General features: G+C 36.5%; 1 protein-coding gene across 1 annotated transcript in view; it reads right to left on the bottom strand.

Moving 5' to 3' along the window:
• Positions 1-13,377, bottom strand: part of LOC136855266 (putative neural-cadherin 2) — an 81,409-nt gene that overhangs the window by 57,456 nt on the left and 10,576 nt on the right. The window lies entirely within an intron of this gene.

Raw genomic sequence — 13,377 nt, 5'->3', positions numbered from 1 at the left:
TTTTGTTGAGGTCCATACAACTATCCGTATTGTCGTTTGGCATGAGAATTTGTTTCGTTTTTTCGTCGTTTATTCCAGTCGTGGAAAATGAGCAGCCTTGTACAGTCGCGAACACGCGTCGTGCCCCGAAATTGCTGGAAATCTTGGATCTTCGGAAGCAGTCGGGTATTCAGACTGCGCCGAGCACTGCTTAAGAAAACAAATAAATGGCTTCAGATTATTGCATCAAAGAAAGAAGATCGCTTTGCATTTGTTTGTCCGCTGATTGCAGGATGACTTGAATTTATATTCCCTCATAAAATTCAGGAGCCTTAGATCTTCTCATCTCGTGAAACGTTACTCTACAGATTACAAAATGGTTTGATTTTAGATCTCTCTGCAGACACTTATCCTTCTACGTTCGATTTTTAGGTGCATGAAAATGAATGATATTAATGACATAGCATATCCCAGGGCTGTCCTAAATTCACGGGAAACAAAAATAAGAGAGAAAGGAAGGTTGCTTCTTTCTGCTCAACACCAACCGTGAAAAATAAGCTGTTTGGAGAGTTGAACAATTCGAGAAAATTTTCATTCGATTATTTTTCACTTCGAAATCTCTTATTAATGTAAATAGAAGTACATTTTTTTTTTTGTTTTTATGCATTGAACAAAATATTTTTACAGAAATGTGAATAGAAGTACAATTTTTTTTGATGCGTTGAACAAAATATATTTACATAAATGTAATTTGTGTCAGAGTTGACGAACGCAATTAGTATGCAGTAGTTTGTTATTTTGAACATATTTCTGTTCATCAGCTAACTGCTAGCCGTTAATTATTAAAACGGTTCTTGCAGAAGATTCTACTGCTGAAAAACTATATAAAAAACAACGCAATTAACATTATACTTGGCATATTAATTCGTGAGATCCAGATCGGTCGCCTGGATCCTCAGGGAATCCTCTGCGTGGACTGACGCCCCAAGCACTCTCAGGAAACCCAGATCCGGAGCTCCTGATTCAAGCACTCTTGCATGCATTTTTCAGAAGCTACTTTACGTCGCTGTTAGAACTGTACTGTAATTACTAACGTATGTCAGGCACTGTAAGCATTCCAACCATATGTATTAGAAATCTCTTCCTAATTTTTATAAGGAGTTGTTAACCATTTTGACTGTTTATAGACATCTCTCTGTTTTCCCCTAATGCCAAATACTATTTTTACGCTCGCAAGAGTTCTTGACCTGTCGGGGACTTTGTGTCGATAAATTAGAATACAGGGTGACTCTGCCTCTTACTCGCTACCTCGTTATAACTTTGAATATCATTCACAGTAAAAAAATAAACATTTAAAACTTTGCTGGTTCTGTCAAAGATAGAATACCAATATTATATTTTGTTATGCGTATAATATAATGTGTTCCTTAAACAGATATAAAAAGAGACTTAATTAAAGAGAACAGTCTGATTTCATGGTGATTCATAGAGAGCTTTTATCCAATCTATTCCTCTGCTATGACAGTCACATTCACAGATTTATATATTCAAAGGCGAATATACAACTGACATCGATCTCGAAACTTTAACTCTCATCCCTAGAAGTGAAACAAGATCATTTATTGTTTCATCTCCTCATAAACAAAAAAAAAAGCAGAGAAGATGGAAAAGGATGTTTGAGATGAAGTATATCGTCTTGATATTGCATGTAGACATTTAATCATAATTTAGGAATCATGCATTTATGGAATACTTGGCTTGGCCGACATAGTGGCAACTTAACACTGACTGTAAATGAAAGACTCTAGGACAGTAGTTTTCAACCTGTGGGCCATGGGCAGTTCTGAGGGGGGGGCCACGCCACGGACATCTTCAAAATGGTATTTAAAAAATGAAAAATCATTTACAGTAATGCAGGCCAGTGTTTTTTTCCATAAATGAAAATGTATAACTAATAAAGTGTTCTGAAAAGTAATTCCATGAATGAAAATGAAAACTAAGAAAGTCTTCTGAAAATGCTTTATAATGATTCGATTATCATCATTACACAATTCTGAAGGGCAGTGGGCCTGAGTATACAGGGAGGCCAAAAATGGGCCATGGGCACAAAAAGGTTGAAAACCACTGCTCTAGGATAACCATCAGATTGTCTAGAAATATCATCTTGGATTATAATCACACGACATCGTTTGTGATCATTTAATCCCAAGAGTCCTCTTTCGCTCTTAATTTGAATCTGATATTCACACTGCATTTTTATGAAGGGAAAATGACAGTAGCCTTCCATTTATGTCAATATTTTTTCTTAGTTTGTCATTTTTCTAACGCGGCATTGTTGTAAAGCTCCTGCTGCCGGAGGTCTGGGCCGATGGGGGCAGGCAACCGAATTCCGCAGATAGTCTACCCCTCGAGATCCTTAAAAGCAAATGATGAAAGGAAAAGCTTTGAGCTTAACCCCGAAAAAGGCACTGGATCCGCGGTAACGAAGGAGACGGGATTCAGAAACGAAAAAAAAGCCTGACGTTGAATGGAAAGAACTTCCCTGTGAAATGCAATCGAATACCTGTAAGTAAAATAGCGAATCGTACAGTAGGGATTACTAACAAGCCCGCTTACAGAACGGAGGATTTTCCTTAAGGACAGTTGCCATTTCAGTGCTGCTGTCGTCTGGGACATTTAGCCTCTCGTCATTACAAAAACAAACATTCCCAGAGCACCACCATTGGCAATCAACAATTGCACAGTGTGTCCACTTGCAAAGCTTGCCCTTACAGTTTCAAGAACAATCTGACAAAGTTCAACTGTTTCATTAATTTCTTTGATCAATGCACAAATGGCAAACTCTCACCTGATAGGTATTTCTAAGTGTTTTTGTCATATTAAAGGAACAGAGAGAGAGAGATAGAGAGAGAGAGAGTTACTAGGCGCTTTACTTACTCGAATCCAATCAAACAGTAGTTCTGAAACACTTGCGTACGCGCCCTGACACCTTTGTTCGTCTAGCCACTCCCGCTGAAAGCGTGAGATACGGTCTTAACAATCGTTAGACCCATAATGGTAGAAACGCTATAAGTTTTGTTAGCCATTCTCTTCAAAGAGTGCATGTTTGTATGGCAGTATGTGTGGATGTTTATGTGGATGTGAATACGCGTCTTTATTTCAGAACATCAAATGTTTATACAGGAAGGATGATGTATTTTCCTCAACTTCGAAAGCAACGAGTTGGAAATAAAGTCAGGAAAACTAGAGACGCAGTGTCATGGTGGTACGTCTTAACTCACATGAAAGTAGTTAGAGAGAGAGAGAGAGAGAGAGAGAGAGAGAGAGAGAGAGAGAGAGAGAGAGAGAGAGAGACCGAAAAGACTTCAAAGGGAACTTCATTCGGAAAGAAATGAGATTCCAGGTAATGACGGAAAGGAGGAATTGAATTAATGCTGTGTACGAGAACGTAAGCATGTTAGATTTTCTCAGTTCGTTTTCCTTTTCGGGGCTCAGAATTTCCTCTGCTTCTATGTCTGAATGATGCATGTCAGTTTAAAAACAATTTCTTTATGACGTTTTTCCTTTTTTGCTTGAATTAAAGAATGATAATTGCATGGCGCACATATTGCGTTATTTAACAAATGACTTCCTCGAAATCATGAATATTTTTGCATCGTATCTGGGAAAATTTAGATTGGACACAAATTGAATTATAGAATATCTTTTACAAAGGCCAACATATGTGTGTGTGTGTGCGTATATGTGTGGGTGCGCGCATGTGTGCTGGCCTTTGTAAAAGATATTCTATAATTCAATTTTTGTTCAATCTAAATTTTCCCAGATATATATATATATATATATATATATATATATATATATATATATATATATATTTCTAAACAAAAATCTAAACTGAACCAGCGTCATGTCCATGTGGAGCTTTCGTGTACGAAACCCAGTGTAAAATCTTCCCATACAATTAACAACAAAAAACCAAGTATATTCATCTGGTTTCCGTTAAGCAGGGAAAGAAAACTCTTCCATTTTCGTTGCCACAGAAAAAAAAAATAATATTTCGGTGAAAACGAGGTTGAAAAGTTTCCTGCAGCATCGAGGTGTTGTGTCCTTACTGGAGTTTAGCAGGTCAGGTCTGAGTTAGTGAACAAAAAAGCGAATATTCTTTTGAAATAAGCGTTAAGGTGTTCATAAGGTTTGTGACGGGGTCAGCATAAATATCGCAAAAGACAAAAAGTATTCTATCAACGAGTAAAATGGTTTTGTAAATGTATAAAAAGCAACTCTCTCAAATCGACAACAGGCCAGGGCTGTCATAAAAATTGTTTAGGAAACCTATGATGAGAGCTATAATGCGTAAGGATGGCTAGAGTTGACAGAGTAGGAATCAATACCAATTTTCTTCAGCATAGCAGAATAATGACGACTGAAGACAGTGCCGTGGATATGGAAAAGAAGATAGTGATATTATAATGGGCGTCTCTTGTTCTAAGATTTTTACAGTTGTTGGTTCCTAATTTCTTCCTCCGAGTTTCGCGCGGTGAATTAAGGTCCGTTCCCTTGAAATTGAATACCTGTTGAGAGTGTTCTCTGAATTAATAAAACGTACAGTGTGTGTAATAAAAATCCACAATTATATAGTAAATATATTACTATGTAAAATAAATAAACAAAGACTTTCGAACACTTGAAAGGTGTTCCTCATCAGTGCTAACGTACATAGTAGTATATATTTTTACTATATAACTGTGGATCTCACCAGCCACTTCATCGTCTAACATCAGTGCTAAATAAACCTGTGTGAACACTGACAGCCAGACTGGAATCGTGTCCCCCAAGTAAATCTGAGAGAGAATCTGTCCTTCGCAAAAGATCTTGTCCCTTCACTATACGACGTGGATGCTGAGCTTGAGTTTACATGATGGGATGTTAACTGGTGACAGTGTCCCAGAAATAGTTTCATATTTTATGTCCTAGAATCTAACACTATCTGGTTATGTTTTTGCTTTGAGTTTATAAACGCATGACTTTATTCACTTTGGTACCCTAACTTCTTCAGAACTTCGGGTCCTATTGTTAACCCTTCATGAGTGAGAGAGAACCCTAACCATTCTTTAATTTAACATGGAAACTAATTCAACACTACCAGCTTCTATAGCATTCTAACATTACGGTCTCTCTTACTATACACCTGGTCAAGACTCTGTTCTGACACCTTTGGCAATTTCCAAGGTCAGAGTGTCTCTTCCAAAAGTTCTGTTCTGACACCTTTGGCAATTTCCAAGGTCAGAGTGTCTCTTCCAAAAGTTCTGTTCTGACACCTTTGGCAATTTCCAAGGTCAGAGTGTCTCTTCCAAAAGTTCTGTTTGACACCTTTGGCAAGGTCAAAGTGTCTCTTCCAAAGTTCTGTTCTGACACCTTTGGCAATTTCCAAGGTCAGAGTGTCTCTTCCAAAAGTTCTGTTCTGACCTTGGAAATTGCCAAAGGTGTCAGAACAGAGTCTGACCAAGTGTATAGTAAGAGAGGCCGTAATGTTAGAATGGTAAGGCAACTGGTGGTGTTGAATTAGTTTCCATGTAAAATTAAAGAATGGTTAGGGTTCTCTCTGACTCATGAAGGGTTAACAATAGGATCTCAAGCTCTGAAGAAGTTAGGGTACCAAAGTGAATAAAGTCATGCTTTTATATCTAATATACCAAGTAAACTCAGAGCAAAAACATAACCAGGTAGTGTTAGATTCTAGGACATAAAATTAACTCGTCCAGCTCCATTTGTTCCCCACCGCCATTTCCATTCGTCACCTGACACTTTCGTAGTACAGGCAGGGAAGGAAAGAGAAGGTCAGTATTTCGGAGGTGGAGTAGGAGGAAGGGAAGAGGAGGAGGAGGTGGAGTAGGAGAAGGAGGAGGAGGAGGAGTTGGAGGAAAGAAAAGAAGAGTAAGATGAGGAATTAACGAGTAATCTCCATAGCTTTGATCCTAAGCCCCTTCAATCAGTCGCTGTCTTAGGTGGCGTTATAGGCTCCTAGCAAGAATGTTCACAAGGATGGGGGCTGCCAATACTTGCTGGAAAGGATGAGCAAGGAGGTAATCTAACCTCCTAGAGGGTGAGCGTACCTCATATATGAGAGCTGTGGGAGACAATGTACAGTGCAAGGAAAATAGGTCTCTGTTTGATCTTTAGCCTCTATGATGATGCTACATCAAGATATCAGCAATTTTTTTATTAACAGTTTTTTTTTTTCATTATAGTAAAAATATGCTCTAACAACTCTTAATTTTACTTCAAGATGTGTTTCTTCATAAGATAAAGAGCTTTACACATTATATTTAACGAGAGGATGCAAATAGCAGAACCAGAATAACTAGAGTGAAACATAAATGAGACCTGTCAAGACGTCAACAGATCTGTAACCAGAATAACTAGAGTGAAACATAAATGAGACCTGTCAAGACGTCAACAGATCTGTAACCAGAATAACTAGAGTGAAACATAAATGAGACCTGTCAAGACGTCAACAGATCTGTAACCAGAATAACTAGAGTGAAACATAAATGAGACCTGTCAAGACGTCAACAGATCTGTAACCAGAATAACTAGAGTGAAACATAAATGAGACCTGTCAAGACGTCAACAGATCTGTAACCAGAATAACTAGAGTGAAACATAAATGAGACCTGTCAAGACGTCAACAGATCTGTAACCAGAATAAAGTGAAACACAAATGAGACCTGTCAAGACGTCAACAGATCTGTTACCAGAATAACTAGAGTGAAACATAAATGAGACCTGTCAAGACGTCAACAGATCTGTAACCAGAATAACTAGAGTGAAACACAAATGAGACCTGTCAAGACGTCAACAGATCTGTAAAGGTATTTGGAGAGAAACAAGTACAAGGAAACTGGAGGAGGAAATTTAGGAATAAGTTGTTGAGCCAACTCCCCTTTATGGAAAAGAAGTGTAAATGAAAGAAGATAAACGGTATGCACTGTATACGTCTTGTAAGAATGGTTATAAGGTGAGATGCACAAAAATTAACTAAATTTTTGTGCATAGTGTGTATAAATTCGCATTTATTAAAAACCTTTCTTTTTAAATCTTAGTAAATTACACAGTATAAAATCATTATAAACTAGATATCTAATTGTTTATTTTTATGGCTAAATAAAAACTGAGATTGCTCCATTTTGAAAGTGTTGTTGAGCCTCTAAATAAAAAGTACAATCAAAAATTGCTTTAAGAAGACTTTTATTTGTCTTACTTGGAGGAAAGAACAAACTAAGTGTAATTTTCCTTAAAAGTTCTTGAAATGTAGGCATACCCAGCCGAACAAAATGTCCAGAAATACCACAGAACCTGTCAATACTCATAAAACGTATCGCTGAATTATTCTAACAGATACTAGGTTTGTTCAGAGTACCCTTTCTACTCTCCATAGAGCGAGGTGCATGATGATTTAACAGGTGTACTTGAGCATTATTGTCACACATAAAAACTCCGGAACATCAGATTGCCTCTAATACACTGACCGCAGTGTGATGATGTGATACGCTCATCGTCCTTAAGCTCACAGTTGATATGCATACCCAAGTATTTGAAAGATTGGACAACTTCCAACTCCGGATCTCCATAGTTAATGAAACTTTTCGGTTTAGCTGTCAATACTTTGGTCTTTTCAGCATTAACCATTAGGTCGTGTTCTTCAAAGCACAGCATGCGCGCGTCGATCTATTTTTGAAGGGCTTCTGCTGAAGGACTAAGTAGTATTAAGTCATCGGAATATAAAATGTGATTGATTCTGTTCTCGCCTGTAGTGCGTCCTCACTCATTTCTCAAATTAATTCTGCTGAAATCGCCCGTATAAAATGCATATAATAAAACACACATAAAGCTACCTAATATATACCACATTTTGTTTGAAATGGTGAGGAAAGGGAGTATGTATGTATGTATGTATGTATATATATATATATATATATATATATATATATATATATATATATATATATATATATATATATATATTATATATATCTTTATAACGTGCTTTTTTATTTATATATATATATATATATATATACTTATGATTTGGCTTTGGGGTATATATATGGTATATATATATATATTATATATATATATATATATATATATATATATATATTTATTTATTTATTTTTATATTTATTTATTTACATGGGAGGCTAAAAATTTGCCTAGATTTCTATAATTTAGGCAAAATCCATTAAAACCACAAATATTATATATATATATATATATATATATATATATATATATATATATATATATATATATATATATATACATACATAGTTAGTTTTTTTCAATTGACTATGCCCAAACTAAAGAATTTTAGGCAAATGCTTTCTCTTCCATTACTCTACATTATCTCAATTTATTCATACGGCGGTCATTACTTGATCCATTGTTTTCCTAAAATAAAAAACTAGACGCTGAAAACGCTATTAGGGTAAAATTTACAGACACACACATAATAGATTGTACAAGCAACGCTGTAAATTGTTTTGATTTACCCGTCCCAACCCCTTGCAAAAAAAGTTCATCCACTTTGCACCAAGAGCAACCAATGAAGAGAAATCCCATCTTCATCCCCGCTGTCGATTCGTTCCTTCGTAGCTCCTGTCACTCAAAGAGGTTTCGCGTGTATGCCGGAAGGGGAGGCATTAACTAAAGGGGCTGAAATTGACTTGGAAGGGAGGTAGGTCTTCCAGAGAAGTCACGGAGGTCCCGCCAGAGCCTATCGCCAGCCATCCAGAAAGACGCAATCATTGAAGGGGAAAATGAATGTTCTGGCCACAGACCAGCAGCTGAGCCTTTGAAGTCCTACTCGAGGAGATGAGGAGAGTAGCCCTGATGTTATTACTGCTTGTGAGAATGATTCTCCAAGAGAGAGAGAGAGAGAGAGAGAGAGCTGCTCATTGCCTTAAAGACCTAGATTAATGGAGATCCCATGGCGGAATTTGAGCATGGTAATTAGTACCTTCCTCTCTCACTCTCACTCTCTCTCTCTCTCTCTCTCTCTCTCTCTCTCTCTCTCTCGTTATGTCGGAAAGATTCCCTAGGAAAGAGTCTTACGAGCGCCATCTTTCCCTACTTCGGAGTGCCCACGTAGCCGGTCATGGCTCGTAACGTCATTCCTTCCTTCGTTATTGCCTAACCGTACATTATTAGTTCCAGGAGGTTCACGAAACGATTCCTAAAGCAGCAATAACGATAGGAGGAGGACGTGAGTCGCTCTCTACCGTGTGGTTTCCAGCTCTCGAGATCGTAACTGAGGGGCTGCAGTTCTCGAAAGAGACGCAATAACACTTCCAGTTCGCGTCCAGTAGCCTTTAGATCTTGTCATAACTTAGAAAATGGCCTGAACTGCATGCAATGAAAAATACAGCACGTTTAAGTTTTCCGAAAGGGTGTGATTCAGATACAAACAATATAATCTCAATGTTAGTGACAATAAAATAAATTATTAATAATTAAAAATGACACGAACTGATTCAATAGGGAAGCCATGGAAAATACACATAACAGGAGTTGTTGGTTGAGAAATTTTTTTCAGTCACAAATATCTTAATACTAATAATTAGTAAAAAACATTGCTAAGACATAATTGTTAACTGCACAGACTATTAAGTTCATAAAAATCCTGATCATATCATTTAATGGTAACAAATTTACAAATTTACATTGGAATGGAAGCGATCAGTTTTGTTAAGCTAATTTTAACAATTACTTCAGTGGTTTGAAATAAAAATTGATTAATATCAAGGGTCAGTTTTGTTAAGGTCATTTTAACAATTACATCAGTGGTTTGAAATAAAAATTGATTAATATCAAGGGGCCAGTTTTGTTAAGTGGTTTGTAATTTTAACAATTACATCAGTGGTTTGAAATAAAAATTGATTAATATCAAGGGTCAGTTTTGTTAAGGTCATTTTAACAATTACATCAGTGGTTTGAAATAAAAATTGATTAATATCAAGGGTCAGTTTTGTTAAGGTAATTTTAACAATTACATCAGTGGTTTGAAATAAAATTTGATTAATATCAAGGGTCAGTTTTGTTAGGTAATGTTAACAATTACATTAGTGTTTTGAAATAAAAATTTATTAATATCAAGGGTCAACATACGGAATAGTTACAATACAATCTTGGCAATTACAACGGCAGTGAGAAACAGATCTATTAATATCTGAAGCAAAAAATAGGCAATTACTTTAGTTGACCTATATGAATTTTTAAAAAATCACAAGAGCAACAAAAGTTTAATACAAATATTGATATCTCTTTTAACATCTTTAATGAAAACGAAATAGTTCACTAATGTTCGTGGCTATCCCACAATTAGATTTTTCTGCACTATTCATCTTTTGCATTCCCACCCTTGCAAATGAAAAGAAAAGAAAATCAGGATTTTTTATTCTCAGGGTTCTGTTCTGAGAGGAAATATGAATGAGAAGGCAAATTTAATATTGTTTGCGAAATTTCCATTTTTTTTTTTTTTTTTTTAGTCTTCTTTTTTACGAAGCTGATGCATAAAATCTTTTAGAAGTGGACCAGTAAGCAGTAAATAATATAGATCAGAATCTAAGGATTTAGGATGAGGATTTTTCTCTATAAAGGGTCTTTCTCCTTTTGCTTTTAAACGTTTAAAACGTTTGCATAAAATCTAGAATGTAAAAAGACCCTTTTACAAAATGGAAAAGATTCTGTGAAAATTATGAACGAAACACGCATTTGATAAACGCCCATAAATGAATATACTGCATACATATATATATACTGTATATATATCACACATTACCACAGGTGAAAAATAAGAAACGGGGTGTAGGACCTTATTTTTCACCTGTGGTAATGTGTGATAAATGAATCGCATACAAAAGTGATAATCATCATATATATATATATATATATATATATATATATATATATATATATATATATATATATATATATATATATATATATATATATATATATATATATATATATATATATATATATAGAATAAATGAAAAATTTTAGTTACAGGTTCCAGATATTGATGGTTTTGCATAGGACGGTTTAACTGAGATACTCTCTTCATGGGTGGTGGGTTGAACTCTCTGCCTATTTTCAACTAATACTACTTTCTCCTACGCTTGCCTATTTATTTCGTGGTGGTATCCTTAAAAGTAACATGTATTTCCTATCTGCCCATTTTTATACGCCATTACTTTTCCTTCGTACATTTTCTCTCCGTTAGGGATCGGTTTCTTTTCTGTTAACTATGTTAACTATGTTAACTATGTTAACTATGTTAACTATGGGACCCGCTGCCCACTATGTCACCTAACCGCCTGGCTGTCGTTTCTCGCTCCTATTTCTTAACTCCTCTGCAGTTGCATTACGACCATTCATAATTTATTCCCTCCTCTCTCTCAAATCCCTCCAAAATCTCCGTAGCATCTTATCCCTCACTATCCTTATATATTTTCATTCCCAACGCGCATCCAAAAGTTTTGGAAACAGCAATAGTATTAGGCTTATCTTGTAGAACGAGGGTCTTCCTCGGGGAGGCTTTAATAAAGTTTATGATAGGTTCGATTGGGGGTTTCGTATACGCAACTCTTTGGATGGAGATGGAATACTTATGTGGAAACTTTCTATGGACAAAGAGTTTACCTAAGCACATTCATACAGTATTTATCTGAGCTGCTTGAAACATCTCGTGCATTGCTCATCATCAGCAGGATATTCAAGTTCTGAATCAGCCACTTAATCTCCACTTGTATTTGGGTCTGTTAAAATTTAATCACGATTTATGCTTTTAATATGAATTCTAATGAATCCAAATTACTCGTCGTCTCAGTATGATTAAAACGAGAATTCTAAAATGTTAATGTCCCTCTATCCTCAACTTCTGGATCGTGCAACCTTTGACCAGCCCTGTGAGAGTTGAACAAGCAAGGTCCGTTGTCTGGTTCAAGTACTTGATAATGATAACAGATATCCTTACCTAACCAGTTACCCAGGAAAGTAAGGAGAGGAAGATCATAAAGGAAGCTGCGGATCCTCCTCCTCTTTAAGGAAGAAAGGCTACGAGTTGGGAGAACCAGCCAGGAAGAGAATGAATGAGTTTGGTTGTCAAGGGAAAGGAACGGCCTCTGAGGAGTTCGGTCCGAGGGCTCCTGATCTTCAGAGGGTAAAATGTCTGCAAGAGGTTGGCCTCCTGGGAACGGTGATCGAAAAATGCCCACAGAAATGGAGGGAGGAATCAAAAGAAGCGGTCACTCTGGATTTGTTGATTGATCCTATTGAAAAAGGGGACTACGGATGAACCACTCCAAATCTAGCAGCAATAATGCATCCAGAGACGAATAAATCCAACATAAAGCTTAGATACTCGAGACGACGAAAAAAGCCTCTAAATTTATGCCACTCACTTAATGCTCTGTACGTACGATTAGAAATCTGAACTAAGTCAGAAACAGTTTGAAATGAACCAAATGGGAAAATGTTGATATAATTAAACAGGCAGGGGTAGCCAGTGAGATAACCTCACTACATCAGATTTAACGAAAAAATATAATGAACAATTCTAAAATTGGTGGAGAAAAAGCTATGGACGATTCAATTACCGGGAAAAAATAGATAGAGATAGAGAAAGACCCTACAGATAGGAGATGATACAATTTCTTTGACAAGAAGTTCCTATTGTTGAGAGAAAAAGTTTGTTTTCCTGGTAATTTCACAAATGACTGTCAATTCTTGATTTTCGTATAGGTTTTAAATTTCCCATATGGTTCACACAATGGCTTAGTATTATATAAACGGCAAAACATATTTTGGTTGAGGTATGAAAGCTACTACGTTTAAAATTTTAGGCATAGCCACAAATTCCACAAGTAGTAATAAATACCTTGTATGTCAGTTTGTAATTTCTCTCATCAACTGCATGGAGAAAGTAGCCAAAAGAATGATCCTAAACAGGCTCGTATGGAAGGCAGGTCCCTTACACCCTAGGCTGTGCGCCTACAGTATAAGGAAGGGGTTGGCACCTATGAGTGACTCACGGATGTTTTACGTGCCGCAAATAGCAGGAGCTCCATAGTACTCTTTCTAGACCTTGAAAGTCATGAGTTGGCAAATTCTGCATCCATCCTCTCCTCCCTAGTCCAAATTGGGATCAAAGGTTATCTATTTGCATGAACAAAAAGCTATATGCAATGTAGAAAAGCCATGGTAGTGTTCCAAGGCAAAACTTTGGAATACTACCCTCTCAAAAACGGCACTCCCTAGGGAGGTATTCTAAGCCCCTTCCTCTTCAATGTCCTGATGGAAAACTATCCTGCCTAGATCTACTGCATTGTCAGCACA

This window comes from Macrobrachium rosenbergii, chromosome 31 (assembly GCF_040412425.1).
Source record: "Macrobrachium rosenbergii isolate ZJJX-2024 chromosome 31, ASM4041242v1, whole genome shotgun sequence".
Lineage (NCBI taxonomy): Eukaryota > Metazoa > Arthropoda > Malacostraca > Decapoda > Palaemonidae > Macrobrachium > Macrobrachium rosenbergii.
The sequence above is the reverse complement of the archived record's forward strand: the minus strand, read 5'-3'. Positions and strand labels throughout refer to the sequence as shown.